The 6,877-nt window shown below is 44.4% G+C and overlaps 1 non-coding gene and 2 pseudogenes across 1 annotated transcript; 2 read left to right on the forward strand and 1 right to left on the reverse strand.

Annotated features, from left to right (window-relative positions):
- Nucleotides 1-898: 898 nt before the first annotated feature.
- LOC121879535 lies at nt 899-1,018 on the forward strand (annotated as a pseudogene).
- Nucleotides 1,019-5,332: 4,314 nt separating this feature from the next.
- On the forward strand, nt 5,333-5,512 carry LOC121879534 (annotated as a pseudogene).
- Nucleotides 5,513-6,190: 678 nt separating this feature from the next.
- LOC121879532 lies at nt 6,191-6,353 on the reverse strand. The gene has a single exon (XR_006091360.1). It is a non-coding gene; the product is annotated as a U1 spliceosomal RNA (small nuclear RNA).
- Nucleotides 6,354-6,877: the final 524 nt, after the last annotated feature.

Raw genomic sequence — 6,877 nt, forward strand, 5'->3', positions numbered from 1 at the left:
GACGCCTGCTGGACCACCACTCCACGACCCCCTGACGGAGACACGATGATCCTCCCAATACTGGCCAGATATTTTGTAAATAATATTAATTATGTGTTAAAGGAACATCCTTCCTTCCTTAGGCTTTAGTAAGCCCCTTTATAATATTTATACTGTATATACTTTTCACACTTGCCAGATGACTCTGGTGTCATTGTACAGGGGTACCTAGTGACAGCACTAGGATACCGCTTCCTCTATCAAGGAATAAACAATTGAAATTGAAATTGAATACTTCAGGAACTACTTCTCTGGGCGGAGCTTCATTTTTTCATGAAGGTTGGCATACACGGTTCATAAAGTAATTGTCTCAATCATTTAGGCACTATCATTTTTAGTGCAATTTATACTTTTCATAATGCAACGGAAATTAGTTTTCCAGCTTCTATGTAAAAAATAAAATAACAAAAACAGCGGGTGTATTGTTGGTATCATAGTTAAAAAACATTGGCAACCGGCGTATCTCTTCATGGGGAAAGTACAGTGTAGGGTATGCGTCCTTCAGTCTGTCCCTCAAACATGCCAGTTTCTTCCTTCACTAACACTGGTCAATAATGTTCATAAAGAAAAAAGAAAGAAAGAATGAAAGAAAGAAATAACGAACAAAAGTGATTTTTTTTAAGATTAAGGAAAACTAAAAATTGTAAATGGTAATATAACAATGAAGTGTAAAGAATAGTATAATAATTGGTAATATAATTACGGTTTTTGTTATTATAGATTACTAGTGTTGATGCATAAGGAGTTTGACTGTTTATCTGCAAACAGAACTCGAGATAAATTCTTGTTGCACCAATTTAAAACTAAAGTAAGGTTATTGTGTAATGTGCATTGCTTTGATTGCAACACAGCAATCGTCATCGCTTCTCGGCCTTTTGGCTAAGATCAAAGTGTAGTATCTGTTCTTATCAGCTTAATGGAGAGTACATAATCAGTGTTCTTTTTTACATAGAAGGAAGAGCACAGATTTGGACTTTCTGGGGGTGAAAGTAACAGAGTTACTCCTTTGTTGTTTTAGATGGCGAGCAGGGAACCCGGTATTTCTCCATTGCTGTGGTTATTACTAATACCATGCAGTGAGAGGAAACATACCGGGGGGGCCTGCAAAGCCCCAAACCTGGTCCCACGGGACCCCACGTGGGTGCTTCTCACACGTGGCTATTCCCTCCTCTCTGTACTTCCTTACTTCGTACTGGCTGAGGGACCTGCACTCATAGAAGTGTATTCGTCCCAAAGTCCCTCCCCGGTAAACCATCACCTTGCGATCGAGTGGGTTTGTGATGGCGAAAGGGAGGTCGGTACACAACTCTCGGCCGATCCTCCAGGAATACCGTGATAGTGCGGGTACACCCTGGTAAGGGGGTTGTCATGTGTGTGTGGGTGTTCGTGTGGGTAAAGCAAGATGGACGACGAAGGGCCAAGGGGAAGAAACGAAGGAGATCGACAGCCGGAAAGAAGAAACCGAATGCTGACCATATGGTTCCCTGCACCACCATCCTTCAAATGCACAGAGAGGACGCAGGGATGCCCATGGGAATGTGCGTCATCGGGGTGGTCTGGCTGCAAGCAATCACTAGTCCGACATCTAAAGGAAGCCCACAACAAGAAAATCAACGAATATATGAACATGTGTGCAGGGTGCTATCTGGTACTGACTATCCGGCCAAGCAATCACACGTGCATCCTCAACAGGCAGATGAGGGAGGAGCAAAGGGTTCCCCATTTTCGTTTCCAGTGCGACGTGCAATACTGCCCCTACTCTGCCCCAACAAAGAGAGGATTGAATAACCACAAGGTAGCAACACATGTACGGCAGTGGAGGAGGAGAGACAACCAACGTCAGGCGGAGCAACGACAGGGGAACCAACAGGCTGAAGGCAATCCAGCAAGCGCCCAGCCCTCACAGGAAGTTGGGGAAAATAGGGAAAACGAGCAGAGGGAGCAGCCACAGAATTACGAGCAACAGCAGCAAAGAGAAACACAAGGGCAACGAGAAAGGCACAGATGGACCCCCCTCCACCCAGGGATGGAGAAGTGGAAGGACCAGAGACACCACGCCCCGTCTCTGGGAGAAGTACACCAGTGTCACCGCTGAGCCCAGACGATCAAGAAACGCGACTGAGGTCGATAACGCCGAGCCAGCTGCTCCAAAATGAACCCTCACCAAGAGAGGAATCACAGCACCCAGGGGACCTGACACCCCTCTTGCACATGCCAAGAATGCCACTGTCACCTCTAAGCCCCGATGAACAACATGGTGGAGACAGTACCCAAACAGGGGAACAGATAATGCAAAGTCAAGAAACAAATGAAGGAAGCCAAAGTAATCTCAGTGAATCCCTTACACCACTATCGCAAAGTGAAGCAACTCAAACACTAAGTGGTGAAGGCAACATACAGGAGCAGATTGGCATAACTCCTGAACCAAATGAAGAGCGAGATGAAGCTGAGGAGACATGGATACTGGAGCCGTTTCTGGGCACAGTGTATGAGATCCAGCGGAACCCGGACTGGGCAAGATTTGAAGAAGTACTGATTGAGATCGAGGTAGCAATTCAAGCGGCAAACAGGATAAACATCTCTCAAGGACAGAACACGACCAGGAAAATCACCGATGTCAATGATTGCAAACAGATCCAGAGGCTGTACAAATACAACCGTCGCCGAGCAATACGGCTAATTGCCGATGGGAACGGCGCAAGATGTGAAATAAGCAAGGAGAGAATAGAGGAACACTTCCAACACATGATGGTTGAAAAGGATTGTGACCTAAATACCGTGGAGCACATTCCCGAACCGCCAGACGACAGACCAGAGATGGAAATGCAGCCCTTCACAGAGAAGGAAGTATTTACAAAACTAGCAGCAGCAGAGAATTCGTCACCAGGTGAAGACAGAATATCATATGAGAACTGGAGAAAGGCTGACCCAAGCTGCCGAGTTATGGCAGCCATATTCAACGTGTGTCTCAGAGCCAAGAGAATACCAGACTCCTGGAAACGATACAGAACAATACTTGTCCCCAAAAAAGGTGGTAACCCAGAAGTCGTTTCAAATTGGAGGCCTATAACACTGAGCCGCACAATATACAAGGTGTACACGGGATGCCTCACAGCACGACTCAGAAGGTGGCTCGTTGACAACGAGGTACTGTGCGCTGCACAGAAAGGATTCATGCCAAGTGATGGGGTGATAGAACACAACTACATACTTCAACATCACATGGACAATGCACGACGGAACAATGGCGATACCTGCATAGCAGCATTCGACTTGACCAATGCGTTTGGCTCAGTGTCACTGGACCTCATTAAAAGAGCGCTCAACTGTATAGGGGTGGGACGGGATTTTGAAACAGTAGCAGGAGACATCATCAGTGGCAAGACGACCAGAATCCTAACAAAGGAAGGAGAAACAGAAGAGATACCAGTGCAATGCGGTGTGCAACAGGGGTGCCCAATAAGTGGTCTCCTGTTCAATATAGCGGTCGAACCACTGTTGCGGAAAATCGCGGCCGAAGGAATGATACTGAACCAACAACACAAGCACCCATGCTTAGCATATGCAGACGATATAACCATCATTACAAAACAGCAAGATAATCTACAGCAACTCCTCTACATAGCAACAGAACAATGCAGTAGGATGGGACTAGACCTAAATCCTAGCAAAAGCTCATCATTGCACCTATCCGGACAAAGACCTCGAGGAATGCGCCAGACACAGTTCTACGTTGGAGAAACGCCCATTCAATGGAAGAGCGATGGCGAAGCAACGCTCTTCTTGGGACGACCAGTTGGGTTCCATCTTCTGCCAAACATCCAAACAGTAGAGGAACTAATGCAACTCGGGACCAAAATACTGACAAGCAAGCTAGCACCGTGGCAGAGAATAGATGCAGTCAAGACATTCATGTTCCCGGCAGGAGTGCATGCAATGAGAACTTGGCAACTGAGGAAAACAGACTGGGCACACCTGGACAACGAAATGAAGACAATGCTTAAACACACGCTACATCTACCGTCAAGAGCGTCGAGTGAGTACTTGTACGGAAGCAGTAAAGCTGGAGCGTGTGGTGTCCCACTCGCGGCAGAAGACTCTGACATTTTCCTGGTGGATACCGCATATAAATTACTCACGTCACCGGATCCTGACGTCAGGGAAATAGCCAGAGAAGAATGCCGGCGAGTGGCAACAATGAGAACACGACAGGAGCCAAGCATGACCGACGCATGCATGTACTTAACACAGGGAGAGATGCAAACGCGAGGAGGAGACCACCAAACCATCTGGTCTAGAGCCAGGTGTGCCTCAGGCCGAATGGGGGTTTCCTGGATAGCAGAGGGAGGAGATAACATCAAGATAAAATGCACGGACTCCATCATTGAAGAAAAAGATAGAAGGAAGGTAGCCAAAACCATCCGGAGCCAGCGACGACAGATGAGAGATGAAGTTCTGCAGAATAAGCCTGACCAAGGGAAAGTGATGAAGCTCGTAGCACAAGAGAGAGCATCATCAGCATTTGTTCGAAATGGAGCGTATACAACCTTCGCAGACTGGCGTTTCATACACCGAGCAATACTGAACCTACTCCCCGTCAATGGAGCGAAGCGAGGCCAGAATAGGGATCGGAGATGTCGTCGGTGCAATAGAGAAGAAACGCTCCCACATGTAGTAAACCACTGCATGATACACTCTCGAGCCATGCAAAAGCGACATAATGCCCTGGTGGATAGAGTACGAAAAGCCGCAGAAGGTCAACATTGGAAGATCATGTCGGCAAATGAACGAGTACCAGGAGCAGCAGACAATGGACGTCCAGACCTGGTGATTGAAAAGAACCGAGAAGTGATCCTGATCGACGTCACCTGCCCATTCGAGAATGGACAAGAGGCATTTAAAGAAGCAAGACTGAGGAAAGAAGAAAAGTATGCAGAACTGGCAGCAGAGATGAGAAGACAATACCAGCAGGTGAAGGTGGCTGCATTCATAGTGGGACCCCTGGGAGCATACGACCCGTAGAACGAGAAGCTGACGAAGAGACTGGCATCAAAGGGATACCTGCGCCTCTTCAGGAAACTGTGTGTAAGTGATGCCATTCGCTGGTCGAGAATGATTTATATAGAACATACCTCAGGGGCTAGACAGTATGCAGGGTGAAATAAACCCAAAGTCAAGATAGAAGAAAGAATAGGTTCTAGTTAGTGGAATAGGAACACTATGTATAAAATGTAATAGATAGTCAGCCAATTGCCACAAATTACTAGAATACCCAAACTATTGTAAATAAAAAACAATGTATCATTCATTTAAATAATATCTGTTCTTATCAGCTTAATATCTGATACGATCCCCATGTGGGATCTTCGATATTAAACTGATTTTTGGATCATGGCGAAGTGCTAGGGGCTTGCTCCACCTTTGCCGCGGATCGGCCCGGTATTGCAGTATCTCCGGGATCGGTCCACTCCCCATGGGGAGAAATTAAAGCAAATATATTACCTTTTATTTAAAGATGGCCATGGGCATATAATGTCTTATAATCGCTGTATATATGTCACGGTCAGACACAGGTGCGACTTCTTTCTGGGTTGCAAAAAAGCAGGATGTAATTGTCCGTTTATTCGGTCCTTGGTAGGTTACAATATGCGGAGTTACACATGCATGAGTATGATGTGACAAACATGGATAAGAGGTGTGTTAGGACCTGGCAAGGATAACGTTGGATATAACATTAGGATAAGTTCAGGCTCATTTCACAACATGAGTACAGTTAATATTTTGAAGTTCTCTATTGTGTCATGAGGACATAACACTCCTTTTTTCTGTCTCAATCAAAGTTTTTAATCTCAAAAAAATGTCTCGATATTATACTGGAAAAAATTTAGATTAACACGTTTTCCTAACAGACTATTAAAAACTTCTTTCAGTATTATGAGTTACTAGGCATCAATTGGAGAGTTTGAAAATCTTTTCATTCACACAAAATTGTCAAAATACAAATCATGTAAAAGTAGCGTAGAAAAAAATTCTTCGCTGACGCTTAAGCATAAATCAAGTACTATTTATTAACAGAGACCTTGTTAAGCGGTGCAAATACGCCGCTGCACCTTACTTTATATTTCGTTTAGAGTCCCTTATGATATGTATAAGGGGGATAGCGCGAACGCAGTCCCCCGCTAACAAAAATTGCACACCCGAGTTAACCACATTTGGGTTAATCGCAAGGGTCAGCATCACCGGAGTGCAATGGTGAGCCTCACCCTGGGAAAACCGCCTTCGTGATCACGGTATCTCCTGTGCCAGGTAAGTATGCACGAACATGATCATCCTGAACCCTAACCTTACTTGACTGACCATCATTGCGCTGAACCTTCTTTTTTATGTTATTTATCTCATTTTACAAACAAATAAAATGATTACTCTTTCTATAATTCGTAGTATGCTAAAATAAAAATTTCCAAATTATAAATAAGAGCATGTGATAGAAATAAACAAGTTTGGCTTTATAAACTTTATTCATTTACAAACATACGGGGCTAGAAAATGTTAACTATTGATATTTATTTTCGCGTTTTTCTTGTGTCTAAATCAAGATGATTTCAAATTAGATCCAAAATAAAGTAATTAATAGTATCTCAACCACCATCTTTAGATTGATTTGCCAGGATAAGTTTGTTAAAGTATAGAGGTAAGCCAAGTTTTCTTCTATCTCAAATTGACCTTAAGTTTCTCCCTCTCACGATTAAGTCGTTTGGGGTATTACTTATAATATCAATTATGAGGAACTTGCTATCTAGTGAGGGCTATCCCTCCTAATATAAAACTGAACATTGTG

Source organism: Homarus americanus, unplaced genomic scaffold (assembly GCF_018991925.1).
Source record: "Homarus americanus isolate GMGI-L3 unplaced genomic scaffold, GMGI_Hamer_2.0 scaffold31791, whole genome shotgun sequence".
Classification (NCBI taxonomy): domain Eukaryota; kingdom Metazoa; phylum Arthropoda; class Malacostraca; order Decapoda; family Nephropidae; genus Homarus; species Homarus americanus.